The following is a 14380-nucleotide window of genomic DNA, read 5'->3' as shown; positions in this document are numbered from 1 at the left end:
GCGTGATGCTGCGCAACGTCTTAAGGAGGAAGTGATGAAAACGGCTATTTTTCTGGGCACTGCTGACAGGTTGCTTGATGGGTTGTTGACTTCTTCGGTGCGGAATCGTATCATTCGCTCTTCTCCTGTTGCCTACAAGCAGGTCATGATGACTTTGTTGATTAACCAGACTGGTAATGTACTATCTACGGTGTTGGAGTCGGTACGCCAACTCGGTGAGTTGGGTGAGTGGTTTAAACCTGAACGTCAGTCCCGGTCTGACACTCGTACTCCTGGTGAATATAAATTTACTAGACGTGATATCTTTACTGGTCTTTTGGCTGATGGTGTGCGTCGGGAGGATATTGATGGTGAGACTACTGCTCGTTTGTGGGAAATGTTTCGCAAACGGGGCTTGGACCGGAAGGAGGGTGCCCGGCGTGTTCGGACGACTGAGTGTGATCGTGGTTGTTCTGATGGTAGCGGTGATGATGATCGCCGTGGGCGCTTTGATCGTCGTGATGATCGGCGTCCTGTACGTGATCTGTCCCCTCGTCGAGAGCGGGACAGGGAGAGAGAGGGGGAAAAGGAAAGGGGGAGAAATGATCATGCTTACAGCAGACGTAGAGATGATAGGGATCAATCCCCTGAATTGAGAAGGAGGGAGGATCGATACAGTTTGGCCGATCGAAACTCGCAGTGCAATGTAGAGGACAGGAATCCATTTCGTAATAGAGATGGATATGAACAGGAGGTACCGATACCCAAGAAACGTGAGAGTCTTTATCCTGATTTGTCCTGGTACACAGAATGCAGTAAGAATGACTAGGAAATAGGTCAAGCTCCGGTACACAGATGGGCTCACAGAGATAATAGACCCTATGTAGATATTGATATTTATTGGAGACATCGTAATATCCAAAGGGCCCGAGCATTAGTTGATACAGGAGCGGAGGCCACTCTTATTCATGGAAAATCAAAGAAATTTACAGGGCAGCCTTTTACTATTACCGGATTAGGAGGAAAAGAAACCCCTGCAGTTCAAACTTTGCTTGAAATGAGAATAGGTAGAATCCCTAGAAAGGAATATTCTGTATTAGTGGTGCCACTTCTAGAATTCATAATTGGAATTGATATTTTGAAGGGAATGACATTGCATCTTGATGATGGGTGTTACCAATTTGGAACGACGCATTATATCTCGTCCAGACCTATACGGGTTGGTCGTTTAAGGATGCCCCCCATACAAGTTCCCCAGGCGACCAAAGTGGTTTGTCAGAAGCAATATCGTATTCCGGGTGGTCATGAAGAGATTAGTACCACCATTCAGGAGTTGGTTGATGCAGGCGTTATAACTCCAGTTACTTCTGCTTGGAATAATCCTGTTTGGCCGGTGCGTAAAAGTGATAATTCCTGGCGCATGACTGTTGATTATCGAGAATTGAACAAACACACGCCCTCTTTGACTGCTGCAGTACCGGATGTTATCACCCTGATTGAAAGAATCCAAACACATCCGGGTACATGGTATGCGTCCATCGATATTGCTAATGCTTTCTTTTCTATTCCAATTGCCCCTGAGTGTCAGGAACAGTTCAGTTTTACGTGGAATGGGCGTCAGATGACGTTCAGAAGTCTTCCTCAGGGCTATGTGCATAGTCCTACGATTTGTCACCGGCTGGTGGCAGAACACTTGATTGAGGTACCAGTTCATCCCAAAATCCAGATATGTCATTATATTGATGATGTTTTGATCCAAGGCGAAACACAAGAGGATGTTCAGACACAATTAGATAGCGTCATTGAGTGTCTGCGTGGGAAAGGTTGGGAGATCAACCCGGACAAATTACAAGGTCCGTCTCAAGCTGTAAAATTTTTAGGTATTAATTGGCATGAGGGACACCGCGAGGTGATCCCTCAAGTTAAACAGAAAATTCTTGATTTTTCGGTTCCGAGGAATAGGAAGGAAGCCCAGAGATTCATTGGTTTATTCGGTTTTTGGCGCCAGCATATTCCTCATTTGAGTCAAATATTGGCCCCTTTGTACCGAGTTACACGTAAAAAGAATGCATTTGAATGGGGTAAGCAACAGCAAGATGCATTTAGTCTGGCGAAAGAGGCAATTCAACATGCTATGGATCTCTGGCCTGTACGTGATGGTGATGTGGATTTGAATGTGTCTGTGCAAGGCCCTTATGCAAACTGGAGTCTGTGGCAGAAACAAGGCAGATGTAAAGTACCATTAGGGTTTTGGACCAAAAAGCTACCTGATGCTGGTGAGCGTTATACACCCTTTGAGAAGCAGCTACTTGCTTGTTATTGGGCTTTAGTGGATACCGAGCAATTGACTTTGGGACATGACATATTCTTGCGTCCTGAAATTCCTATTATGCAGTGGGTTTTGAGTTCACCAAAAACTCATCGAATTGGGCATGCTCAGGAGGCGAGTGTGATTAAATGGAAATGGTACATACAAGACAGGGCACGTGTGGGTCCGAAAGGAGTTGCGTCTTTACATGAGCAAGTGGCGCAAGCACCATCGACTGAGACTGAGAGTGAGTGTTCCGTACCTTTAGAACAGGAGTCTCCTGTCAAGTGGGGTAGACCTTTTGATGATTTATCCGTCGAGGACAGGAACCATGTGTGGTTCACAGATGGGTCAGCAAAGTTTATTGGAACGACACGGCACTGGAAGGCGGTGTCGTATAATCCGATCACACAGAAACTGTTGAGCACAACTGGTGAAGGGAAGAGTAGTCAGTTTGCCGAGCTCTATGCCGTTTACCAAGTTTTGAAACAGGAGTTACCTGGCGTATGCCACATTTTCACCGATTCCTGGTCCACTGCCAATGGACTGGCTGTTTGGTTGCCGACCTGGCATTCCCATAATTGGAGGTTACACTCCAAAGAGTTATGGGGAAAAGAGTTATGGCAAGAGATTTGGGAAATGCTCCCACAGAGTACTGTTACCATCTTCCATGTGGATGCTCACACCCCAATAGACTCCCTTGACAAATTTTTTCATAATATTGCAGATGAGAAATCTAAAATTGCTGAGGCAGTGGTGGACAGACAAGATCCTGATATTGCGGGATTGGCGAAATGGGCACACCAGAAGGCAGGACACTTTGGAGAGAAGGCCACTAGCAGGTGGGCTGCTGATAGAGGAATTTATATTCCCCTGGATCTAATCAAAAATGTTATTCTACATTGTCCCGTCTGTCAGCATATCAGACAGCGTAAAGTACCTCAAATTGTTAGAGGTCATTTACATCGTGGGAAACTGCCCGCTCAAATTTGGCAGATTGATTACATTGGACCCCTTCCCATGAGTAGAAATTGTCAATATGTTTGTACAATTGTCGATACATATAGTGGTTTGCTGGTAGCTTTTCCATGTAAGCAAGCCACCCAGTTGAATACCATAAAGACATTAGAATTGATTATGATGTATTATGGTGTGCCATTCCAAATTCAATCTGATAACGCATCCCATTTCCGTGGAAGATTGGTACAGGAATTCTGTGTGGAAAATAATATTGAATGGATATTTCATATACCTTACTACCCGCAGGCCTCAGGCCTGGTGGAGAGATTGAATGGCCTGCTAAAGGATCAACTGCGTAAATTAACAGATGACAAGTATAAAAATTGGCGAGACTTTTTACCCCAAGCACTATTGATTCTGAATAATCGTCCTTTTTTAAATGCTGAATCTCCACTTATGCGTTTGTTTCCCCCAAAGGTTGAGACTATGCCTAATGTAATCAATGAAACTGTGATGTATTGGGAGATTACTTCCGGAGCTCTGGCTCCATGCAGAGCGACCCCAGGGTCGGCAGGCTTAGATTTGCATGCTATGGATGACACCGTTCTGGAAAGTAAAAATCGGGTCATCATTGCTACCGGTGTTGGTATTCATATACCACCGGGGAATTTTGGATTGATCGCCCCTAGATCGGGGCTGGCTGTAAAAGGCATCCAGGTACTTGGAGGGGTCATTGACAGCGACTATCAGGGAGAGATTAAGGTACTTCTGCTAAATAGCAGTGAGAATGACTTGCTGATACACCGCACCGACCGGGTGGCTCAATTACTCATTATGCCTGTTTTCAGTGGTGAAATAATGAAAGGCACTGCCCCAATTTTGCTAACTGTACGAGGCCAGAAAGGCTTTGGCTCTACGGATAACCCTGGGGCCAAGGTTTGGGTGCAATCGCCTAAGAATCCCCCTGAACAAGCAGAGGTTATTGCCACCGGTCAGGATAATACCATTTTGGTTATGAGGCCAGGGAAAGATAGCTGGGAAGCTGTCCCAGCTGATAAATGTTATTTACGAGAATGATTAATGCCTGTATTTGGTTCTTTTTCAGATCATTCTTTGGATTGTTGCTGCAGGATGTGTCGATACTGGACACCGTTCGGACTACTTCGGAGAGAGAGAAGGGATTCCATCAACCCGGGATGAATTGGGAACCAGGGTGTTGCATTCCTTCAATGCGTGGGACTCGTCATCGAACTTTTGGACGCTCCTGGCGAAAAGAGTGACTGATGCCCCTCACTTCTGTTTGACACCGATGAGATCTGTGCACGATATCCTGGCGACCTGCCTAGTTGCTGTCCCCGCCTCGCTAGAAACTTTAATAAGCATCTTCAACATTTCAAAGGCTCGTCCGAATATTATTCTGGGTGATTTTGCTACCCATGCATATTGTCCTTTATGTACTGAACTGCCGAATGAGCAACTCCCCATCCAATCCCAAATAACTACGTATAATATTACACAAGGCGACCTATGTTTCTTCCTCACATGTAATCCTAATGCAATTTCTGAATGTCTACGTCTCAAGTTAAGAGGCGCCACCTCTTTCACATCTCACGAACGAACTTTGTGTTTCCAGAGGACACCGACGAAATGTATTTCAGTCCAGAACAATATGACTTGCAATAGTTTGGTAGTTACCCCCAGTCACTATCGTGCGATGTTGCTACCTGCCGGATGGCTTTTCTCATGTGGTAATACTTCCTGGCCCTATGTCCCCGCAAATATTTCAGGCGGCCCGTGTGCTATTACTAGGTTAAGTTTGTTGATGTTTTCTTCACATCCAAATGCCAACTCTCGTGTGCTTCGAGATACAGTACTGTTACAGGAGGATTGTGACTCATCTCTGCATCTATATTCCAAGTCTGAATACCTTAGTCTAGCTGTTTCAATTATTGGTGTCCCTGCCTTGGCGGTTTACAATGCCAAATCCATTGGGAAGATGGCTTGCTGGATGGTCAAATCTATTAATCATACTTCTACAATCTTATCTGACTTGCTATTAGACGCCCAGGGTGAACGTAGAGCCATCTTGCAAAATAGAGCAGCCATTGATTATCTTCTGCTTAAACATGGACATGGCTGCTCAGACTTTGAAGGTCTCTGCTGTTTTAACTTATCTGATCATACACAATCCATTCGTGCGCATATAGATAAATTGCATGATTTAACTAATGAAGTTAGGAAACACATTGATCAGGGCTGGTTTGACTGGCTCTTTAATTGGTTGCCGGACATGCATATGCTACGCCACACATTAGGTGGCATTTTGATTGCTACTGCTGTTCTGATTTCTATCTGTTGTTTTATTCAGTGTATTCCTTCATTGCTTCAATTCTGCACATCTGGTACTAGACATAGATCAGTTAGTTTTGTTTCATATTATTCTTCCACTGATGTCAGTTCCATATAGTAAGATGTATAATAGACTGAAGTCAAGGGTGTAATGTAGTGCTTGATTTTCCCGGCTCTTCTGTATCGTAAAGTGACCAGTATGACTTCAGTCTCTTTCCATCCATGTCTAAGGACTAGAGTAGTGAATAGGGCCTATCTGTTAGACACTTTTGACACAATCCCGTGCTCCTACCCATAGCTTAGGGTCTATATACATAGCCTAGGGGATAGATTTGTTAGCCTTGAGGATAACTTGCCCTATAGTGAGGGTATTTCATAGAGCTGTGTTGAATTCAGGCCTGGTAGGCCTCAAACGGGAGAGACTCCATCTTTCTTTCTGCTCCGGCAGCTTGGGACCTTTCTAGAGGGAGGGGGAATGTTTTAGTTATGAGGTGTTATTCGCTCGGAGAGAACCGGTTCAGGCCGGCCCTTATCGAAGGATTGTATTTTTCTTCATGCCGAAGACACTACATCAGGCCGGCCGGCTGGGAAAGTGTCCTTGGTGCGGGGAGGTACAGGAATTTGGTGGGCGGCAGGTTTCGAGCTGGAAATTTCCATGAGGGAATGCACTTCTATATTAGTGAAAGCCTGAGTAAGATAAGGGCACTTGCTTCTAGACCATAGGCGGCATCTGGCCGTTAGCAGAAAAGCTATTACTTATTCCAGGGAAGACAGATGACGAACTTGAATCTAAAGAGGACAGAGTAGCCGACGGGGAAGAGGTTCCGGTGACTCGGAGAGGGAGAAGGGAGCAGACCCACAACTGCAGAGGGGTGACTTCCAGGCGAAGCCGAGGCACAGACGAGAAGGGAACCTAGATGACCATTGAGCACGGGCTACGTACCATAAAGGTGAAGTCGACCCCTTTTTCTTTAGAGTGTACAACCTAACCTTTCACTTTCCTTGCAGGTTGTCTATATATATATATATATATAATGTGTTCTGCAAATGTGCATGTGGCATTTAAATAAAGTATTTAGCTTATTGTACGTTAGCATGTGTTGTGTACTTTTGTATAGGAGGATAGTCTATTCTTTTAGTCAGAGTTGCCCCAAAATGAACAGAGGTTAATCCTGGTCAGGTAAGTGGTAACTGGATGAGGGGGAAAACAAGCCCCTCGAACTAGAGAACAGGGTGTGCTCAACTAATAGTCTTTGTGTGATCTGATATATGGTGATACGGTAATGATAGGATGAGCTCGTGCTAAGGCTGCCGTTTAGGTAGGAGATTCTGGGTCTGAATGAGGCCGCGAGACTGTGTGTGTTGCTACCGGATGGGTAGGAGATTCTGGGTCTGATTGAGACCGCGAGACTGTGTGTGTTGCTGCCGGATAGGTAGGAGATTCTGGGTCTGACTGAGACCGCGAGACTGTGTGTGTTGCTACCGGATGGGTAGGAGATTCTGGGTCTGACTGAGGCCGCGAGACTGTGTGTGTTGCTACCGGATGGGTAGGAGATTCTGGGTCTGATTGAGACCGCGAGACTGCGTGTGTTGCTGCCGGATGGGTAGGAGATTCTGGGTCTGACTGAGGCCGCGAGACTGTGTGTGTTGCTACCGGATGGGTAGGAGATTCTGGGTCTGATTGAGACCGCGAGACTGTGTGTGTTGCTGCCGGATGGGTAGGAGATTCTGGGTCTGACTGAGGCCGCGAGACTGTGTGTGTTGCTACCGGATGGGTAGGAGATTCTGGGTCTGACTGAGGCCGCGAGACTGTGTGTGTCGCTACCGGATGGGTAGGAGATTCTGGGTCTGACTGAGGCCGCGAGACTGTGTGTGTTGCTACCGGATGGGTAGGAGATTCTGGGTCTGACCGAGGCCGCGAGACTGTGCGTGTTGCTGCCGGATAGGTAGGAGATTCTGGGTCTGACTGAGGCCGCGAGACTGTGTGTGTATTGCTCGCAGGGCTGTGAAGCCTTGGTATAAATGTATAATAGGAATTCCCTGTCCTTAGGTGGTACATATATATGTGGTTATAAAGGTGCAAAGAGACCCTAGGGAGGGGGTAACGTTCTGTTTTGGGTCAGAAGGGCTCTGTAGAGCAGGTTCTACCCAATCCAAAAACCCAAGCAGAACAAATGGCTAATTCTAGAAGCCAACCCAAACATAACTAAACAAAACCTCTTCTCAAAGGAGCAGAGATGGATACACCGCTTATCCTCAGATACCAATGGCCTCAATGAAGAAATACCGTGGGGTTCAATCAAAACTTAACCCGCATGAGAAAGCCCTGATCTACCCACAGTTTTAATTCCTACCATCCATGTAGCAGCTCTCGTTTCTACATTTATCATTCATACATTTACCATATATTGATACATACAGTGTGTGCCCCAATACTACTACTATGATATGGCGCCCTTGAACTGCCTTATTTAGACCATGTCTTCAGCATAATTGATCTTACACACTAGTATCATAACTTATTCCATTACAGCACACATTGACTCTTTGAGTTGGTGTTATTAAAGAAATCTGCATTGTAAACTACAACTTGTAAAGCTCTCGCTACCACTACAATTAGTACACACATTAACACCACTCTAAGATGGCCACCATTCATACTTGGTTTGTAAGCTGATGCGTATGACGCCGCCTTTGGTCACGTGACACGACCACGGGAATAAGTCCGTTCCTGCTCTCTATCCCGCTACCTCCCGGACCCGGTGGAGTGGGCAGGTCATAAGGAGCAGCGTGAGGCAACTAATTTTGAGTAACTGACATTAACCTCGCTTGGTAATCGATGCAGCCACGTTCTATCTCCGCTGCGGCAAGCGCACTATATTTAACCGCTACTGTCTAATGCTTTACTATTGTCCCGTATGAATCTATACCTCGAAACTCGTATTCACCGGCGGTATACTTGAATGGTTATTATCAGTGGGGAGGATCGCAACATATTAGCAACATCTCCTACCACCTCCATTAACGGAGGACGGCCCATACCCACCGAGGCAATCTAACTTATCACCGCCAAACTGTCGGGCATTTCTGCTTTGTAAGCTAACTGAGCTTGAGGTTAAATCCCAATACATAACACACTTCCTTCATACCAACTCACCGTTGCACATAGCGCTAACCCTCCACCTCTCCCCTCAACCTGCCTCCACACTGGTTTTGGGAAGACCGAGAGTGATTGATAAAATAATTTCTGCTGAAAAGACTGAGAATTACCGTAAAGAAGACTATCGATCTCACAACACACAGCTGCTCTAATACAGCCGCGCATAGCGCTAACTTACTGTCTTCCCCAGTCTCTCCCCCCTCGCCTGTCTCACCTCCAGTTGTACGATCATCAGGGGAAAAGTGTTGAGAAGTTTGTTTTAAGACACTGAATTAGCTTAATGAGATCAAGATCGCACAACACACGACTGCTCGACTAAGGGGGTTAACAAATCAATATAACTATAGTAAAATACTATAGTAAAATAAAGAAACTGGTATTTTACACTTATCTAACATTGAGAAAGCATGATAAGGAATTTTTCTTTGCACGTCATTGAACTTTTCTTGTCCACCATATTCAGCTGTAAGAGACCAACAATACCAGAATAAGATACAGCTGTCCATTTCCTTAACACCCTTCAGGCCACATCTGACATTAGGTGAAAATAATCTCTTGCTCCATATTTGATTGCACGCAACATACTTTGCACCTTAACTACTACCTACTTAAAACGTAGTTGTTCAATGGCATGTCGCACCACTTCCGACTTACCGCTACTTGACCTAGGTTTTTACCCTACTCCACATAATCATCTTTTTCAATATTTTTCTTAATAATTGTATCCCTTCTTGGCCAGTCCTACATACTGAGGAACTAAACCTCATGTGTAGACCACCGGGTACTGTTGACGCCTGGGTTGTTACTGAATCGGGTGAATCGGGTGAATGTGGATTTCCACAGGGGCGATTAGTCACGATAGCTCACTGTGGGGATTCACCACCAGTTTTTATTATTTTTAACTTGTCCTCTTACGCACCTGCGTTCACCACTAATAAGTTTTATTCAGAGTTTTGAGTCACGATGAAGGCCGTGTCTACAACTGTTGTATACGATACATACCTGAATGATATCTTCATAATCTTTTCTCTCCCCTTACAGGTAGCTACTGGTCACAACAGGTATCGTAGTTAAGAAACACTTTCTCTACTGTAAACTTAGTTATCAGGAGATTTTTAGATGTAGATAGTTTTTTCCTTCTTTTCGGTCCTGAAGAATCGCGAGTACATTCACTATGCGAGAAACATGTTGACCTATATCTTCTAACATAGGACACTCCAACACGAGGCATTACACTCGGATGAGTGCCTTGTTCACTGTTTTTAATCAGGGTAGGAGACCCCCCCAGAATAAAAACGAATTCGTACTAGGTACTCCCAACCCTGTTTTAAACCACCACTACACATCTACACTATTCTGACCCCACACCCGCACTTCACCATACGGCAGTTGGATAGAAGATCTCCGACAAAGTGCCCCTTTTTAGGGAGCCCGTTGGGTATTGCACTGCCGACCAGACGAGGAGCAGCCCATATGATGAACCATGACACCTGAAAGGGTGTGTGAGGGCACCATGATCCAACATATGGATTCCCAACTATAGACCCCCTGTGGACTTAGTTGGACCCGACCTTCTCTTTGACTTTATGACTCTGTTTACAGAGGAATGGCATAACTTTATTTGGTGAATTCTGCATCTGGGGCCCCCGTTTATGCTGGACCTCCTATTCTCCTGTGAGTGGAAAAAGCCCCTCTGTCCCTCTCTTTGTTGTATTCAAATGACCACAGCAATCCCATTGGGCTACAAGATCACTCAACAGGACAGCCTTCACAAACTAGGAGGAGGACTTGCTATCATCTACAAGTAAATCATCCGTTGCACAATATCCACAAAGAATGCCACCCCATTCATGGAAGTCATGCACTTTAAGTAGCAAATCTCAGAAAATATCACCTTGAATCACCCTTGCCTACTGAATACACGGACTACAAGTCACTTTTACCAACCTCTTCATCGACTTTGTCGCTTTGCTAACCATCGACTCCAGAGCCTAATTTTTACTAGGTGATCTCAACTTTCACCTGCAAGACTGAAACTACCCCTGCGCCTTAGCCCTCCTCGAAAGCTTGAGCAACATTGGACTCACCCAGCTCATCCCAGAACCAACACATGCCGCAGGGCACACACTGAACCCAATCTTTACCACAAATGACAGTATAAAATTCAACCCCACCACACCGCTCACATAACCCGAATACTAAATCATACACTTCCAAATCAACATACCTCAAGTCAACACCCCTACCAGGTTCAGCAATACAAGCTTCAGCTGGGGCAAAATCAAAGAAGGAGACTGGCTCAGCAACCTGAGCATGGATTAACCTAGCTTCAGAGGCAACATTGACAAGGACATGACTCCCTTGCACCCATCAAACCCAACACAAAGTAGATCATACAAGCAGGCCAGCAGGTACAGAGAAGATCTTAAACGGAGTTGGCCTAACGGCTAGGGCGCTCGACCTCGGATCTGGGGAACTGGGTTCGAGTCTCGGTAATGACGCTGAACATCCTGTGATTCTGCACAAATCACTTAATCTCCCTGTGCCTAACAAAGAATGAATGAATGAATGAACGTAACTGGTGCTATGTAAAGCGCTCTGATACCTGATTGGATTCGGGTCAAGTTTGCGCTATATAAAACTCTGAAAAAAAAAAAACTGTAAATATTGTCTATGTCCTGTCCCTACATCCCTGCGCCGTAAACAAACAAAATGCTAAGGAAACAGGAGTGTTCTCGAACCACAATGTGAAACCGCTCCTTTGTCCTGCACGTTGTCATAACATATCCGGTGATGCCCTTCTTCGTTGCTATAAATAGCCACACCCTGCTTTTTGTGTCCGCGGCGTGTGTTTGTTCGGGCTTCGTCTTGGCAGTCTCCGACTCCCTTTATCAGCCCGTCTCTCAGCTCCGGAGCCAACGCATCGTGGAGGCTTCCTGTTGTCCTGGAAGCCAGCTTTCTTTCCCCTGAGCGGAGCAAGCCAGCTGAGCTAAGTGAACGCTTGCCTTTCATTACGCTTGATATTCTTTGTGTTCTGATCTCAGGAATCATTGGAGAACATTGAACTTGATTCATGACTTTAGACTTTTAAAAACATGTTAAGAATAACTTTATTGATATTTGGGATTTTCAATGACTATATGGGTGATAATTCTCTTTTGGGCATTTGATGTGAATTTGCCTGTTTGTTGCTATTTAAAGGATTGTAAGTTCAAAGGACACACCCTACTCTAAAGGTGAGAACAATTAAAATACAACAATTAACCAAAGCCATGTTTAATGCATATTGAAAGCATACCGCTAAGTTCAATGCAAATGCTTTTTATGTTTAAGAGTTTGTGTATCATTTAGAACGCAATAACTTTCCCTGTGACATTATATCGTTGATGAGAAGTTCTACTACATAATACCATTGCTGAATGCACATGCATGCCTAATAGTACAAGAGGTAATTCTGAACAATATGGTGGCACACTAGTATAACACCATAACTGTACATTGAGCAGTCAGTGAGTTAACAAGGTACTTTTCTTTTCCTAAGCACTGAACAAATGCTACGTCTGCATTCCGAAAACGACAGAGCTTGGCTGGTCCAGGTGGTGGATAGAGGCAGTGTTTCTTTCTTCTCGTCTCTCTTTTTCTCTTGTCCCAAATCCCCTTCCCCCCGACGACATCTGCCAGAGCTCCTGTACACTCAGTAGCGCTGAGAGTTGTCGTAGGTGGGTTGAAGAACTATCATCACCCCTGCAGACGATCCTGCATTTCAGGTGAGTGTCTGGACGTTCATCTCACACTTGACACCGCTCGCCAACATCATCTGATCACAAGTCATCACCATCATCTCCTACGCCGATAACACCCAACTCATCCTCTCCCTGATGGACAAGACAACCAGCATCAGGACCAACTTCACCAACTGCATGACCATGGTAGCAGATTGGATGCGAACCAACTGTCTGCAGCTCAACTCTGACAAGACGGAAGTACTGTTTTTTGGCAACAAGTCTTCCCCATGGGATTCCACCTGGTGGCTGTTGGAGCTAGGACCAACACATAAACCTACAGAACACACAAGAAATCTAGGGATCATCCTAGATGACAACCTGAACATGACAGCTCAAGTCAATGCAGATTGTGCACCTCCTGCTTCCACATCCTACACATGCTGCGAAAAACCTTCAAATGGTTGCCTCACAACACCAGATGGACTGTCACGCAAGCACTCATTTCCAGCAGGCTGGACTATGGCAACACTCTCTATGCTGCACTCTCCAAACAACTCCTACACAGACTCTAGACCATCCAGAACACCGCTGCAAGACTCATACTCAACCTCCCAGGCAGCACCCACATCACACCGCACCTCAGGAAGCTCCACTGGCTTCCCATTCACAAGCACAGCCAATTCAGACTTCTCACGCACACATACAACGCCCTGCACAACATAAGACCAAAACACCTGAACAGCCCCATACACTTTCACCAACCCACCAGACACCTACGCTCTGCCTCACTCTCACTCGCACACACTCCCAGCATTCGCAAAAGCAAAACTGGAGGTTGCTCATTCCCCTACATCCCACCAAAGGCACGGCACGACCTCCCTCATCACATCAGAGCCTCCTCCTCACTTCTTGGGTTCTGCAAGAAGCCGAAGACCTGGGGGCATATTAACAGGGGTTTTATCTCCGCTTTTTTGGGCTTTAAAAGCCAAAGAAGCGGAGATAAAAATATCGCCCTATCAACAACAGGGTGCTAACATGCAAAATCGCATGTTAGCACCCTTTTTCACTACGCTTCCCGTTGCATCTCTAATGAGATGCAAAGTGGGCGTTCCGGAGCAAAATTATAGGAGAAATGTCGCTAAGCGACATTTCTCCTATTATCAAGCTTCACGCTAACCCTGTTGGAGACAAAAAAAGCAGCGCTAACCACGGTTAACGCTGCTTTTTTACATCTGCTAATTTTCAGATTTAGCCATGTAATCCAATGGGAGGTGGATTACATAGCTAAGTCCACCATGGGCTATCAACAAGGATATCCCTATCCTTGTAGTTTTATCGCTGCATTACCAGCGATAACCTCCCCAAATGCCGCTATCGCTGGATTTTTTATCGCCTAGGCGGTTAGCGTTGTTAATAACGCGATAACCAGGCGATATTATCCAGCAATAACGGGCGTTAAAAAAAGGAACGCTAAGCGCCCTTAGCGTTAATATTCCCTGTTCATTGTTAATATGCCCCCTGGCTCTTTGTATGAGCACCTTGGGGATCACACGCCTACATGCCTACCCAAGAGCCTGGATACCCTCTCGGGTGATGAGTGCGCTATACAAATTCATATATAACATAAAATAATATAACATTGTGATATCAACATTAATACGTTTTTCGAATACTCACACTAGCAGAGAATGACTGACTCTTTTTAGGGGCTGTGTAGCTGCCAAGTGTCTCGTGCCCTGCAAGACACCCACAGCCACTCCTGGCCTTTTAGTCAAAAACACTTTTATTTATTGCGACTTTTAAGCCTCTAAATAATGAGAAAGTCACAAGTACAGGCCACAGAATGAAAAGTTTTGTTGGATAGAAGCCACGTCTGCATGACCATGTTACAAGACACGC

The 14380-nt window shown here is 45.4% G+C and overlaps 1 long non-coding RNA gene across 1 annotated transcript in view; it reads left to right on the top strand.

Annotated features, from left to right (window-relative positions):
* LOC146863861 (uncharacterized) overlaps nt 1-6594 on the top strand; it is a 378717-nt gene extending 372123 nt beyond the window's left edge. Inside the window, exon 4 of the long non-coding RNA XR_014969571.1 lies at nt 4353-6594. This is a non-coding gene — a long non-coding RNA (uncharacterized LOC146863861). The remainder of the gene's footprint in view (nt 1-4352) is intronic.
* Nucleotides 6595-14380: the final 7786 nt, after the last annotated feature.

Source organism: Triturus cristatus, chromosome 2_1 (genome assembly GCF_964204655.1).
Source record: "Triturus cristatus chromosome 2_1, aTriCri1.1, whole genome shotgun sequence".
NCBI classification, from domain to species: domain Eukaryota; kingdom Metazoa; phylum Chordata; class Amphibia; order Caudata; family Salamandridae; genus Triturus; species Triturus cristatus.
The sequence above is the reverse complement of the archived record's forward strand: the minus strand, read 5'-3'. Positions and strand labels throughout refer to the sequence as shown.